Raw genomic sequence first — 16,688 nt, 5'->3', positions numbered from 1 at the left:
AAATATTTTAGCATACTCTTGGGATTTATGCTAGTATCAAGTAGGGCTGCACGATTCTGGCAAAAATGTGAATCACAATTTTTTTTGCTTAAAATCAAGATCACGATTTTATGTAAGCCCGTTCCCGCCACAGAAAAAAAAAGTAAAAAAAAAACCAAGTTCTAAAGTCAGAATTGCGAAATCTTAAGTCAGAGTTCTGAGTTATAAAGTCAGAATTGCGAGTTAAGTCAGATTTGCGAGTTATAAGTCAGAATTGCGAGTTATTAAGTCAGAATTGCAAGTTAAGTCAGAATTGCGAGTTATTAAGTCAGAATTGTGAGTTATTAAGTCAGAATTGCGAGTTATTCAGTGAGAATTGCGAGTTATTCAGTCAGAATTGCAAGTTAAGTCAGAATTGCGAGTTATTAAGTCAGAATTGTGAGTTATTCAGTCAGAATTGCGAGTTATTCAGTCAGAATTGCGAGTTATTAAGTCAGAATTGCAAGTTAAGTCAGAATTGCGAGTTATTAAGTCAGAATTGTGAGTTATTCAGTCAGAATTGCGAGTTATTCAGTCAGAATTGCGAGTTATTCAGTCAGAATTGCGAGTTATTCAGTCAGAATTGCGAGTTATTCAGTCAGAATTGCGAGTTATTCAGTGAGAATTGCGAGTTATTCAGTCAGAATTGCGAGTTATCAGTCAGAATTGAGAGTTATAAAGTCAGAAATTGCGAGTTATTCAGTCAGAATTGCGAGTTATTCAGTGAGAATTGCGAGTTATTAAGTCAGAATTGAGAGTTATAAAGTCAGAATTGCGAGTTATTCAGTCAGAATTGCGAGTTATAAAGTCAGAATTGCGAGTTATTCAGTCAGAATTGCGAGTTATTCAGTCAGAATTGCGAGTTATTAAGTCAGAATTGCGAGTTGTTAAGTCAGAATTGCGAGTTGTTAAGTCAGAATTGTGAGTTATTAAGTCAGAATTCTGAGTTATTAAGTCAGAATTGCGAGTTATTAATCAGAATTCTGAGTTACAAATGAGGTTTCCTGTTATGCCCACTGGCCATAAATGGAGTTTTAAAGACGCATGCACTTTAGCTCATAATCACAACATAAAGCCTATATCTGACTTTTTATTGTTTATCACGCTTTCAAAAGGAAATATATAGTTGAACTAGGCTGTCTATTTGTTCGTATGGATTTGTTCTTTATTACCATTTGCTCTAAATAGCAATTATAAAGCATTAAACAGAGCGCCTGAAACTAGCTATAGGTTGTGTGATTCCTCCAAAAGTCTAAAATCAGCATTTCTATATTATTTATCTATAATATGTGTAACAATTATATGATTTACATTTTGTCGCAGCTGTTATTTGTTTCATATTGCAAGAGTGCCCATGGACATGGACATTAAAAAGGGTTAAAACTAAAAGTGTTATATTAGTTTATGTTTCAGTTCAGTAAAAGTGTCAACCAAATACTGTGTATTCCTGACCTTTATTGGTAAACTGGGCTGCGAATCCAGACCACATCACAAGCAGAAAACATAAAGAAGAAAGAGTCTTTAACACTTCATTTATGGCCATTCGCCATAACAGGAAACTCCTTTATAACTCGCAATTCTGACTTTATAACTCGCAATTGTGACTTAATAACTCGTAAGTTTGACTTAATAACTCAGAATTGCGACTTTATTATAATAAAGTTGCCAAACGTCTGTCAAGAAAAGTAGATTTGTATATCTGCACACCCTGTTCACCCAGATCAAAATTAATTTTTCATATAATCAGAGTGACTTACACTGGAGGAACTGCTCACGGGTCTGTGGTTCAGGAGTGATCATCCTGCTAATGCTGCTCACTGTGAAGACAAACAGATGATTTATAGTTAATATTGTCTAATAATACAAATACATTTAAAATCATATGAAACATGTCAGGAAATGTAAAGCTTACCTCTTCTAGATATCGTCTTCATCTCCTCAGTGCAGAACTGCTGCAGTTTATCTCTCAGACGAGACACAGATTCAGCAAGTTGATCAAAAGCGAGCTGCGAGCTGCTAATAAAGCTGGATGAGTCTGTAGATCCAGGAGGGACAGAGAGAGACTGGAAACTCTACACAGACACAACAGAAACAGCAGCTGAAGACACACAAACACAATCTCTGCTCCACATGCTCTTCCACTGTCCTGTGTGTCACCTGGAGGAAATGGATGTGATCTTCTGTGTGTGAAAGCTGCTCCAGCTCAGCGTTCTCCTCCTCAGATCATTGATCTCCTGCTCCAGTCGCTCCAGTCGTTCTTCAGCTCCACTCACTGCAGTCTTTTCTCCATCTCTGATCATCTGCGTGAGCTCCGAGCGGCTTCTCTCAATCCAGCAGATGAGCTGAGTGAAGATCCTCTCGGTGTGGTCCACTGCGGCCTGTGCTGAGCGCTGTCAGACACACACACACACACACACACACACACACACACACACACACACACACACACACACACACACACACACACACACACAGAAGCATTGGAGTGTGAAAGGCCTCTTCAGCTGCTGTTCTTCTGCTCAAACTCACCTTGTGAGACTCCACAGCCTCTCTCAGCTCCTCCAGCTCCTTCTGTCTCTCCTGGAGTCTCTGCTGGAATCTGCTCTGGGTTTCCCTCAGCCGACTCTGCAGGATTCACAGTTGACAAGAGTTAAATAAACGTCACTGCAAAGTTGTAATCATAAAAGAGAAGCTCAGGATTTTCCAAATTGGAGGAGAGTTTATTAGAAAACATGTCAGATGCAATATAATGTCATCTACACTCATCGGTCACTTTATTAGGTACACCTGTCCAACTGCGCGTTAACACCAATTTCTAATCAGCCAATCACATGGCAGCAACTCAATGCATTTGGGCATGTAGACATGGTCAAGACGATCTGCTGCAGTTCAAAGCGAGCATCAGAATGGGGAAGAAAGGGGATTTATGTGACTTTGAACATGGCATGGTTGTTGGTGCCAGATGGGCTGGTCTGAGTATTTCAGAAACTGCTGATCTACTGGGTTTTTCATGCACAACCATCTCTAGGGTTTACAGAGATTGGTCTGACAAAGAGAAAATATCCAGTGAGCTGCAGTTTTGTGGGCGCAAATGCCTTGTTGATGCCAGAGGTCAGAGGAGAATGGCCAGACTGGTTCCAGCTGATAGAAAGGCAACAGTAACTCAAATAAGCACTCGTTACAACCGAGGTCTGCAGAAGAGCATCTCTGAACACACAACATGTCCAACCTTGAGGCGGATGGACTACAGCAGCAGAAGACCACACCGGGTGCCGCTCCTGTCAGCTAAGAACAGGAAACTGAGGCTACAATTCACACAGGCTCACCAAAACTGGACAATAGAAGATTGGAGAAATGTTGCCTGGTCTGATGAGTCTCCATTTCTGCTGCCACATTCAGATGGTCGGCTCAAAATTTGGCATCAACATCATGAAAGCATGGATCCATCCTGCCTTGTATCAACGGTTCAGGCTGGTGGTGGTGGTGTAATGGTGTGGGGGATATTTTCTTGACACACTTTGGGTCCATTAGTACCAATTGAGCATCGTGTCAACGCCACAGCCTACCTGAATATTGTTGCTGACCATGTCCATCCCTTTATGACCACAGTGTCTCCATCTTCTGATGGCTACTTCTAGCAGGATAACGCACCATGTCATAAAGCCTGAATCATCTCAGACTGGTTTCTTGAACATGACAATGAGTTCACTGTACTCAAATGGCCTCCACAGTCACCAGAGCTCAATCCAATAGAGCAACTTTGGTATGTGGTGGAACGGGAGATTCACATCATGGATGAGCAGCCCACAAATCTGCAGCAAAATCCCTGAGGAATATTTCCAGTACCTTGTTGAATCTACGCCACGAAGGATTAAGGCACTTCTGAAGGCAAAAGGGGTCCGACCCGGTACTAGTAAGGTGTACCTAATAAAGTGGCCTGTGAGTGTAAATGTTTAATGCACATTTATCCATCGTGTCGTACCACTCAGCTCTTACTGTGAAAACAACAGCGATATACTTTTATTAATTAGCTTTAAAAAGTGGAGAAATGAAGAGACATCAATTATTGAGCATAAGTGTGTTCAGGGGCGTCGCTAGACCAAATTTACTGGGGCACGTGCCCCAGTAAAAATCTCCAGTGCCCCAGTAAATGCGTTGAGATATGATTTACTTCATATGCAAGTATATTTATTAAGAGTTGTAATTCCGAAATAAAGACGTTATTCTCTAATTGCAACCGAACCAACGCTGGTGAAAGCAGTATGTTTAATAAAAAAGCAAACTGATGCATCTCTGCGTGTGTGCCTCTTTCACGCGCTGCTCTTCTGCCAGTGCAAGTCCCGGTAGTTAACATGCGCGCCAAAAAAGCAGGCTACTTACTTGTCATGCGTCGCTCATGCGTTGTAAAACCGGCGTAACAGCCTTATTTGTTTAGCTAGTCGACAAAACTAAAGTTTAAACAATATGACGGTGATCTTACTGAGCATGCCTCCTGATTTTTTTGTATGAAGCAAAAAGGAGGGATGAGGAGTCAGGGAGGTAAAGACTTAAAGCTAATTCTCTGCCATGTGTCAAGTCTACAACAGATAATTCTATTAAACATCTTTTTTTGTATTTTTATTGAATTGTCTATAGAATTTCATTTAAATAAAATTAATATTCATGCAAAAGATTTCTTAAATGATTTTAGCATATCATAAACATTGTTTTCCAGTTACATTTAAGATTATTTAGAATAATAATTGTATTTTGTTTATAATAAATATAAAAAAAAAAATATATATATATATACACACACACACACACACACACACACACACACACACACACACACACACACACACACACACATATATATATATATATATATATATATATATATATTTTTTTTTTTTTTGGTGCCCCAGTAGAGCTTTATGTCTAGCAACGCCCCTGAGTGTGTTCATACCTGTTGTTCAGTCCTCTGTGCTGCAGCTGAAACAGTGTCGTGGTGTTTGTGTTGATCCACCATACACAGATAACATATACAGCAGTGATCAGTGCGGCAGAAGATCTCCAGGAGTTTCTCATGTTTAGGACAGATCATCTCCTGCAGTCGTCGAGTGGCTTCAGTCACTTTGTGTCGATTTCCTGGATTCAGCTCTTGATGGCGCTGAAAATGAGTCTGACAGTAAGAGTTCAGACACACCAGACAGGACTTGACGGCTCTGTTTTTGGCTCCAGTACAGACGTCACACTCCACATCTCCAGATGCAGCGGGACTCTGAGCAGGACCAGCAGCTTGTAGTTTGCTCTTCTGCAGTTTCTCCACCACCTCAGCCAGCATGGTGTTTTTAGCTAAAGCGGGTCTGGGGCTGAAGGTCTGTCTGCACTGAGGGCAGCTGTAGACTCTCTTCTGATCCTCCTGATTCCAGCAGTCTGTGATGCAGCTCATACAGTAACTGTGTCCACAGGGAATGGAGACTGGATCCTTTAGGAGATCCAGACACAATGAACAGCTGAAATGATGAGCCAAAGAAACACTGGATTCTGCCATTTTACTGCTCACACTCACCGACAGAGACAGTTACCGACTATTACTTTCGGTTTTTGAGATTACTTTCGGTTTCTTTCAGCTCTGACACTTCCTGTGTGTGTCATATAATAAACTCCGCCACTAGAGGACAGTCTAATGCAGAAATAAACCCACCACAGTTCAATTAACAGTAGTTCTGTAATGTTTTAAATTAAAATGCCTTGTCAAGCTCTTATGAAATCATTTTCTGCTCTTTAAATTCAATCATTCCTTGATAAATGCAGATTATTTAATAAGGAAATCTTAGCGCAACTTTTCTTGTCAGTAATGAAGGAATTAATAGACTTGGCAACACTCATGTGACAGGAAGACCAATCAAAGGCGTGTTTCTGCTTGAAGCGGCGCTGCGCAAACCGATTGGTGGAGAATGACATCAAAGCACTGCCAGAGGTTCGGTTTAGAATGTGGAGCGTTCGGCAAGCTAACAGGTGTAGCGGTGCTTTGTCCCAGTAAGGGTTCAATCTTCAACTGGCTGGCTGGAGCTGCCAGTGGCGGGTCACGTGACCTGTCACTGACTGGTGGCAGCCGCCAGTGTCCCACTGTCGGGTAGCCTGACCTGCCAGTGGCAGCCGCATCTAACCCGGCATTTGACAACTAGCAGGTGGGTCATGTGACCAACCAGTGCCTGGCTGGTGGGTCAGGGATCCTACCAGTGACTGGTTGGTGGCCATTAACAACTGGCTGGTGGGTCAGGTCTCCTACCAGTGGCCGCTGGCAACTGGCTGATAGGTCAGGTGTCCTACCAATGGCCGCTGTCAACTGGCTGGTAGGCCAGGTGTCCTACCAGTGACTGGTTGGTGGCAGTTATCAACTGGCTGGTGGGTCAGGTGTCCTACCAGTGACTGGTTGGTGGCCATTAACAACTGGCTGGTGGGTCAGGTGTCCTACCAGTGACTGGTTGGTGGCAGTTGTCAACTGGCTGGTGGGTCAGGTGTCCTACCAATGGCCACTTGGTAGCATTTGGCAACTGGCAGGTCATTTGAGCTTTCATTGCATCAAATGTTTTTAACAATACACAAAATGAACACTTTTACAGATTTATTCTTCATAATGGGACATTTTCAGGATGTTTATTACAAATAGAGTGTCCTCAAATCTAGAAAATATGGAAAAGTCTTGAGTTTCCTTCTGTTGCTTTCAATTTATCTGAAAATAATATAATGGATCTGTACATTTAGACATTGGGCACATTCACCCGCAACCCATCATCATTTACCGCGTTTGCTTTAACTTTCTCTGCAGCTTTATACATTGATATATCATCATGAAAATACTCGTCTGGACCTTTTCTATTACAAATTGTGTATATTAGTCATTTTATTTCCAGATACGGTCATCAAATAGCCGGGATTTTAACTGGCTGGTCAGGTCTCCCCGCAGCAGCTCTGTATTGAATGAGAGCGCGAGGAGACACGCCAGACGCACAATGTGATCGCGCTTTCTGAGGGAGGAGGGACCAGCCAGTTGTAATCCCGGCTATTTGAGGACCGTATCTGGAAATAAAATGACTAATATACACAATTTGTAATAGAAAAGGTACAGACGAGTATTTTCATGATGATATATCAATGTATAAAGCTGCAGAGAAAGTTAAAGCAAAAACGGAGCTCCTTGTCTGCTGACTGCATGATTAGCATCGGTAACCCACCAGTCAGTTTTCGGGTCTTTTGAAGACCTTATTTGGGATAAATGTACTGGAAACATCACTGATGTAACGCAATAGACTTTAAGGAATAAAAAATATTATACATCAAATTTTGATTGCTCTTATCGAGAGTGCAAAGAGAAACGTCGAGCTCGGAGCGCGAATGCGCTGGTGAAGCTGGGGAAGACCTGACCATCCAGTTGTAATCCCGGCTATTTGAGGACCGTATCTGGAATTAAGCTGACTAATATACACAATTTCATAATAAGAAATCAATGCATCAATGTGTAATGCTGCAAAGAAAGTTAAAGCAAACGCTGTAAACTCGGAGCTCGCTGTCTGCTGACTGAACCCACCAGTCTGAGAGAGTGAAAGCGAACGTTGTAGGACCTTCTTTGAGGAAACATTGCTGCAAATGTCAGTGACGGACACATATAGACTCTAAAGAATAACCAATGAAAAAACACTTCATAAAATTATACTCATGATGAAAACAAGTAAATAAAAGCAGAGAAAGAAAAAGCGACAATTACACACCAGACGCAACTGCAACTAACCCGCCACTGGCAGGTCACATGACCAGGCAATTGGACACTGGCGGCTGCCACCAGCCACTGTCAGGTCACGTGACCCGCCACTGGCGGCTCCCGCCAGCCAGTTGAAGATTGAACCCCGACTCCTTTGTCACCGAACTACACCTACACAACAGTCCTTTTTTATTGCATAACAAGAACAATAGCATACAAAACACGAGGAATACAATGCTTACAATTTTTTCACATCAAAGGAACAAATCAGTGATAAAAATAAAAAATACAAATAAAATAAACGTACAGGAGATGTAGAAATTACCAAAAAAATTTGCATCAGAAAAAGATTTCAAAATTGCAAACATTCTTATAGCTTTTTTATTATTATTGTGTCTTTTAGGGTTTCGATACAATGCTTTAGATCAATTTTAAACAAATAAATATTAGGCTTATCATTGGACCATTTTTGTTTGTGTATGGTACTTCCCATATATTATCATTAAATTAATAAACAAATTTTGTTCTAAAGTTTTGTTATTATTATTGTACATAAAAAATGTCTTTACAAGAAAACAGAATTTTTAATTTAGTCATTTTAAATATAAGATATTCAACATCAAACCAAAACATTTGGGTATATGTGCATTCAAAAAACAGCTGTTTAGTCGATCCATCCTCTCATTCACAAAAAGAGCACGCAGATTCCATGTCTCTAAAGATTTGAACAACTTGTTTCACTGGATAAATGAAATCTATTAGTTTAAATGTCTCTTCTTTAACTTTATTGGTGAGACAGTATTTACTAAGTAAGTTTCAAACTTTTTTCCACTCAATTTGCTCAAACAAGGAATTCCAGAAAGATTTGCATTTAGGCAGCAATGCGGTTCTGCAGAACTTTTTAATGTAACAGTTATTACATTTATTGTCTATAATTTTCACACCATTGATACCTAACTGATTAGTGTGTAAAATATTAGATTCAGAGGATAAATTACAGGATAAGAGCTGAACAAGTCCACTAGGAATTGCATCAAATACTATTGCAAATTCTTTAGCAGCTATGGGGATCTTGTAATAATGGAGAAATTGACAATAATTAAAAAGTTGTCCATTACTTTTGAATAACTGTCTCACCAATATAATATCATTATTGTACCGATTTCTATAAAATAAGGATTTATTTTTAAAGGTTAAACATTTGTTGTTCCATATTACTTTAAAAAATATATTTATTTATTGTTTTATTAGAATATGCAAGTAGTACACAAAATGGGATCACATACAAAGAGAACAAAGCAACAAAAAGCATGAAAACACAATGTGTGTGTGTGTGTGTGTGTGTGTGCATGTAAAGGTAACAAGGTGGGTAGTCTGAGGACATACTTATGGGGAAAAAAATTATATATATATATATACATGTATAACTATCATTAAATGAAACCAATAGCATATATATATATATAAAATAGGTGGAGAAAAACAACAAAAAACAATCTGTTTTAGCGAATGACAACAATGATAGTAATGTAATGATAGTGAAAAGGACAACAGTAATAACGACTGAGGGGACCATTAGGACCCAGCGGAGACATTCATTTACTTACACAGCCATAATTCTAAAATTAATAACAATAGAAAATAACATTTAATTAAAATAACCCAATGCATTGGGTTAAAATGACCCATAGTCGGGAAGGTGCTATAATAACCTTGAATAACCTTTCCTATCTATAATAGCCTTGGAGTTACGATTGATGACCAACTAAACTTCTCTGAGCACATTTCTAGAACTGCTCGATCTTGCAGATTCGCACTCAATAACATCAGAAAGGTCCGACCCTTCCTATCTGAACATAAACTCTTGTTCAAGCTTTTGTTCTCTCCAAACTGGATTATTGCAACTCTCTACTAGCCGGGCTTCCAGCTAACTCTATCAAACCTCTTCAGCTGCTTCAGAACGCAGCAGCACGAGTGGTCTTTGATGAACCCAAAAGAGCACATGTCACTCCGCTACTCACCCGTTTGCACTGGCTGCCAGTTGCTGCTCGCATCAAATTCAAAGCTCTGATGTTTGCTTACAAAGTGACCTCTGGCTTTGCTCCTTCATATCTGCTCTCACTTCTGCAGATATATGTGCCCTCCAGAAACTTGCGTTCTGTGAATGAACGTCGCCTCGTGGTTCCATCTCTAAGAGGGAAGAAATCACTTTCCCGAACTCTCGCATTCAATCTGCCCAGTTGGTGGAATGAACTCCCTAACTACATCAGAACAGCAGAGTCACTTGCTGTCTTCAAGAAACGACTAAAAACCCAACTGTTTAGTCTCCACTTTCCTTCCTAATCTGTAACTGCCTCTCTGGCTATACCACTAACTGTACTCTCTCTCTCTCAAAATACACATTACTAATGCTTTACTTCTTAGACTTTACACACCTGAAACTTGCCTACAGCACTTGTTCACTGCTGCTCTTATAGTTGTGTAAATTGCTTCCTTGTCCTCATTTGTAAGTCGCTTTGGATAAAAGCGTCTGCTAAATTAGATTAGATTAGATTAGATTCAACTTTATTGTCATTACACATGTACAAGTAAGGCAACGAAATGCAGTTTCGGTCTAACCAGCAGTGCAATAGCAGCAAGTGCAGGATACAGGTATAAGTTATAAAGTGCAGTTATAGAAAAACTATGGTGATATTTACAGATGGATGTACTAAGAACATTATATACAGGTTGTATTAGCTATGAACAGATTTACAGTAAATGAATATATGTACAGGATGCTATTAATAATCAGGAGTGGCAAATAGATAAACAATTACAAATGTCCATGTGCAGTGGGTATGTCCAGTTCAAGTAAATGAATCAGTGCAATGAATATGTGCAAACTTTAAATGTGCAAATGTTAAATAGTGCAGTGATTGTAAGGAGTATAAGTTAGAGGAGAGTGGGGGGAGTATTGGGGGGGGGCAAAAGAGTCAGTGAGGGGCAAAGTTCAAAAGGGAGACAGCTCTGGGGAAAAAGCTGTTCCTCAGTCTGCTGGTTTTTGTCCGGGGGAGCCTGTCAGAAGGCAGGAGAGAAAGCAGTCTGTGAGCAGGGTGAGAGGAGTCCTTAAGAATACTGCGTGCTCGGCGCTGACAGTGTTTCTTCTGGATGTCCTCTATGGCTGGCAGTGTAGTCCCTGTGATGCGTTGGGCAGTTTTCACCACCCGCTGCAGTGCCTTACGCTCCGCAACAGAGCAGCTTCCATACCAGACTGTGACGCAGTTGGTCAGGATGCTTTCTATTGTGCATCGGTAGAAGTTCACCAAGACGGCTGATGGAAGCTGGTTCTTCTTAAGTTGCCTCAAGAAGAATAGGCGCTGGTGAGCCTTCTTGACCAGGCTGGAGGTGTTGGTGGTCCAGGAAAGGTCCTTTGAGATGTGGGTCCCCAGGAACTTGAAGGATGAGACAGGCTCAACGGCCATCCCATTAATGTGGATGGGATCATGTGAGCCTGTTCGTCCCTTCCTGAAGTCCACAATGAGCTCCTTGGTCTTGCTGGTGTTAAGGAGCAGATTATTTTCAGTGCACCAAGTGGCCAGATGCTGTATCTCCTCCCTGTAGGCAGTCTCATCATTATTGCTGATTAGACCAATCACTGTGGTGTCATCTGCAAATTTGATGATGGTGTTGGATCTTTACAGGCCTACAGTCGATGGTAAAGAGGGAGTAGAGGAAGGGGCTCAGCACGCAGCCCTGTGGTACACCAGTGTTGAGTGTGACGGTGGTGGAGCAGATGTGGCCTGATCTAACATTCTGAGGTCTGTTAGTCAGAAAGTCCATAACCCAGTTGCAGAGAGACACGTTGATATCCAGGTCTCTAAGTTTGATCAGTAACTTAGAGGGTATGACAGTGTTAATTGCTGAGCTGAAGTCAACAAACAGCATTCGTGCATAAGTGTTTTTATTGTCCAGGTGTGTGAGTACAGAGTGCAGTGCTATGGAGACGGCATCTTCTGTGCTCCTGTTGCCACGGTAGGCAAACTGATGTGGGTCCAGTGTGGATGGCAGAGAGTCTTTCAGATGTGCCAGGACCAACCGCTCGAAGCACTTCATGATGATGGGTGTGAGTGCTACAGGGCGGTAGTCATTCAGGCATGTTGGGCTGGAGTGTTTGGGCACTGGCACAATAGAGGTGGTTTTAAAGCATGTTGGCACAGTTGCTAGGTTAAGCGACAGGTTGAAAATGTCTGTGAATACCCCTGCGAGCTGTTCTGCACATGCTTTGAGGACGTGCCCAGGAATACCGTCTGGTCCAGCAGCCTTACGCACATTGATCCGACTCAGTGCGGTGTAGACTTCTGAGGAGGTGAGTGTGATGTGTGAGTGGTCGATTGAGGTAGTGTTCCTGGTGTAGGGTTCTGTATTGTCTCTTTCAAAGCGGGCATAAAAGTCATTTAGCTCGTTCAGGAAGGAGACATTTGTGGCTGTGGGTGTGGACTGGCTGGGTTTGTAGTTGCTGATGGCCTGGATGCCCTGCCACATGCGCCGAGGATCAGAGTTGGAAAAGTGCTCCTCTAGCTTTAGCTTGTAGCAGTGCTTGGCCTTTTTGATGCCCCTCTTCAGATTAGCCCTGGAAGTGCTGTAGGCCTGTGCATCCCCTGATCTGAATGCAGTGTTGCGTGCCTTCAGCAGGAGGCGCACCTCCTTGTTCATCCATGGCTTTTGATTTGGGTATGTGGTGATCTGTTTCTGGGTTGTAACACTGTCTATGGTGGTGTTGATATATTCCAGAACAGAGGAAGTGTAACTGTCAATGTCTGTGTGAGAGCCACATGTGGCCTGGGAAGCAAACATACTCCAGTCTGTGTGTTCAAACCTGTCCTGGAGTGTGGAGTCTACCCAGCTGGCCACACTTTGATGGTCCTTACTGATGGCTTCACACGGTTGACGATGGGTGAGTACTTGGGGGTGAGAAACAAACAAAGGTGATCTGATTGACCCAAGTGGGGGAGGGGGGTCACAGCATATGTTTCAGCCATGTTTGTGTAAACTTGGTCTAAAGTTTTGTTTCCCCTTGTGTGGCAGAAAATGTTCTGATGGAATTTGGGGAGCACTGTCTTTAAGTTTGAGTGATTAAAATCCCCCGCAACAATAAAAGCAGCCTCCGGGTGAGCAGTCTGTTGTTTGCTGATGGCTGCATGAAGTTCATTCATAGCAAGCTTGGCATCAGCGTCGGGAGGGATATAAGCGGCAGTTATTATGGTGGAGGTGAACTCCCGTGGCAGATAAAACGGTCTACATTTAACCATTAGAAATTCCAGGTTAACAGAGCAATGTCTCCCAACGACGACAGAGTTTGTGCACCAAGCTTTGTTAATATAAATGCATAATCCTCCGCCTCTGGTCTTACCGGAGTCATCCGCCGTTCTGTCTGCTCGGAATGTTTGATGCTCCATTAGCGATATAGCGTTGTCTGGTATCCCGCTGTTTAGCCATGTTTCTGTGAAAATCATGACATTACAGTTCCATAATCTTTTGCTGTGGTTGATGCGCAGTCGAATCTCATCCATTTTGTTCACCAGTGACCGTACATTGGCGAGAAAGATGCTGGGTAAAGAGAGCCGGTGTGGTGTTCTCTTTAGCTTAGCTCTTAGCCCGCCGCGCTTCCCCCGTCTTTGTTTACGTTCTCTGCGCCGCCTTCGAGCACTTCCGCCCGGCCGGGTAGGTCTCTCAGACCCGGGTGTTCTGGCGATCTCAGGGATGAGTCGAAGATTGTTAATAAAACTGTCCGTAATGCACAATCCAATATCCAAGATGTCCTGTCGGGTGTACGATGTAAAGGCACTGCTGTTCTGCACGAACAGACCCGAAATGAGCAGGAATAATACTGCAAAATTGCAGAAACTGGAGAGACGCTGAGCCTCGCGAACCGAACGCGCCACCATCTTGTCTCGAATAATAAAGTAAATCTGAGTATAATTTATTTATTATAATCATGATATTATAAATGTTAGTGAGAGACGTCAAAATTAGGAGGATGGGTATTTTCAAGGCTTCCTGCCATTCTGTAAATTATTTATTACTTTATTATGATTGCTAAAACTGCTGTTTAATAATTGGAAAATATTTAAAAACATGTTTAAAAGGGTGCAGATTACAGCGTCATGTTAGGACAAGTTAAATGTTTCCTTTAAATATGTCTTATTAATGATTATCTCTATATCTGAGTACATTATTATTGAGTTCATTGGTAGAATATGATCATAAGTTCATACAGCGACACTCGCTTCCTCATGCGGTCAGAGAGGGAATTACACTATAAACGCTGCACTGTTAATGAATGAGAGGTGGAGATTTTTCTGGCATAATAAAGCCATTCTGTATATATATATTTTATTATCATTTTTATTGAATTATTTTAATATGATTCCTAAAAAAATGCTGTTTAATACTTGGAAATGATGTCAAATTTAGTTTAAAAGGGTGCACTACAGCATCATGTGACAAATCAAAACACAAATATTGTATGTAAATATGTCTTCTTATTAATATTGTAATGTAATGTCTGCAAACCTTGACGTACTTACTGTAATGGTGCAGGATAGATGGAATATGGTAATTTCCAGTCATGAGCTGTGTTTATGAATGGAGTGGCGGTTGTGAGGAGGGAGTGTGGCGGTCACGCTGAGCAGACAATGTGGAGGAAATAATGAAAGTTGTGCAGCGTCAGTGTTTTTTCAGGGAAAGTTAAGTTTGAATAATCATGTTATATGGTGTTTATAGCGCTGTGAAGCACGTAATCATGTGTATTAATATATGATGTGCAGTTGGGGATACCTGAAGGTGCCATCGCTGAGTAGCAGTTGTTGTAGCTGTGTGCAGGTATGATCAGGGATTGAGACACATGCTGTTTATGTGTTCTAGCACTGCTGTGTGGATATTGTGAGCTGTTGTCTTTGATGATTAAAAACTTTGTGATGAATATTTTAATTGTTTTATGTTTGAGATATTGATGGTTGATTAATAAGGGTGTGTTTTCTGGCTCTGTTTCAGGAGTTGGCTTATGTCACTGTTTTGAGTCCCTGTATAATGAACTTGGAGTCTTGATTGCAGATTTGCACATGATCTAAGAGTGGGGCAGGACCCCCAAATGTCTTGAGAGTGTTGCAGATTTGCTCCTGATATGACAGAATTGTGGTTATTGTGCTTACCGGTTACCAAAATGGTCTTTTATATGCTGATTGTTTGGTTTCTCTTGTGTGCGTAATTAATAAAGGTTATTTACATGAAAGTCTATTTTCTTTATTTTCTTTCTAATGAACTAGGGGAAACAGTTCATTATCAAAGCTGATGTTTAATCATCAACTATATATTATTATTATCTTGAATTATTATTTATCATTTTGAAAGATGTTTCTCAAGTAATGTTTAATGGAGCACAGAAATTTACACGGTAATTCCTTTAATATATATTTTTTAAGGATAAAGTCAAATTTTATTTAGTTTGAATGGAATAAAAGCAGGTTTACATATTTAAAAACAATATTAAAGAGCCCATATTATACATGAAATAGGGTTATATTTAGGTTGTAAGGGTCTCCAACAACAGTCTAATATGCATGCAAGGTCATAAAACACTTTGATGGTCTTATAATCTGCATTTATTTTTACCTAATTATCCCAACGACTCCCATATGAATCGTTCAGCGATTCATTTGTTCTCAAACCCGTCCTCAGCGCGAAGCTAATCTGCGCTGATTGGACCGATGACAGCCTGCTGCGATTGGTCGACAGTGACAGGCTTCAGCACGAGACAGAGTGAAATGCCCAGCTGGTAATCAACTATATAAAAGTAGTCACAGTGCACACACGCTTCATAGTGTAAGGCTTTTTTCACACACACACACAACCCTCCTCAGAAGAACTGGGGAGATCGACGCGAGTCTCCTAGCCTCTCCCTCTCCCTCTCTCTCTCTCACACACACACACAACGCTCCTCAGAAGAACTAGGGAAAGCGACGCGAGTCTCTCTCTCTCTCTCTCTCTCTCACACACACACACACACACACAACGCTCCTCAGAAAAACTAGGGAAAGCGACGCGAGTCTCTCTCTCTCTCTCTCTTTCTCTCTCTCTCTCTCTCTCTCTCTCTCTCTCTCTCTCACACACACACACACACACACAACGCTCCTCAGAAGAACTAGGGAAAGCGACGCGAGTCTCCTGTCTCCTAGCCCCTAGGCGTCACAAACTCGACCTGTTCTTTTTCTCTCTCTCTCTCTACTAAAGAGTAACCGCGTGTACTGTACCAGGTTAACAAGTAACAAAACACAATAAATACATAATTTGCAAGTTAAACGAGGCAACAATTTTAATCGCACTTACTTACACTAGTGAATAAACCTCAACCACTGACTCTTCACAGTTCACAACTCATCTTTGGGTAGAGACTGTCAATATTATCCATCTGAGCACAGCGTGACTTCATTCGACCGGCGGCGTCTGTGTGTGTGTGTCTAGTGTTTTTTCTGTGTTAGTGGGCGGGGCCGCAGGTTTCAAATCTCCCTGGTTTGCGCGCGTAACTACTGGCGAGGCTTGTGTTTCGTGGCTGCGTCATCGCGAAACACCTAATGACTCGTTATCAAGACGACTCGTTTGAAGCACTATGAGTCGACTCTTTTATAGATGAATTAATAGTTTTAAACACTGTACACTTACAGATTTAAGCCTTAGCTGGATATTTCACTTCACTTAGAGCTGTGTTACACACTACATGGAAGGGCATTTTCAAAAACCCATAATATGAGCTCTTTAAGATCAATATTATTACCCTCTTACTTTTTTTCGAATTGTCTACAGAACAAACCACTGTTATACCACTGGAGCTGATGTGCTGATGATTTTAACAGAAATCAGCCAAAATATCAGCGCATCTCTACAA

At 41.3% G+C, this 16,688-nt stretch overlaps 1 pseudogene; it reads right to left on the bottom strand.

Moving 5' to 3' along the window:
• LOC130214574 (E3 ubiquitin/ISG15 ligase TRIM25-like) overlaps nucleotides 1-5,718 on the bottom strand; it is a 7,133-nt pseudogene extending 1,415 nt beyond the window's left edge.
• Between the last annotated feature and the right edge of the window lie 10,970 nt (nucleotides 5,719-16,688).

The sequence above is a fragment of the Danio aesculapii genome, chromosome 2 (assembly GCF_903798145.1).
Source record: "Danio aesculapii chromosome 2, fDanAes4.1, whole genome shotgun sequence".
NCBI classification, from domain to species: Eukaryota; Metazoa; Chordata; class Actinopteri; order Cypriniformes; family Danionidae; genus Danio; species Danio aesculapii.
Note: the sequence above shows the minus strand (reverse complement) of the source record. Positions and strands in the feature narration are given on the sequence as shown.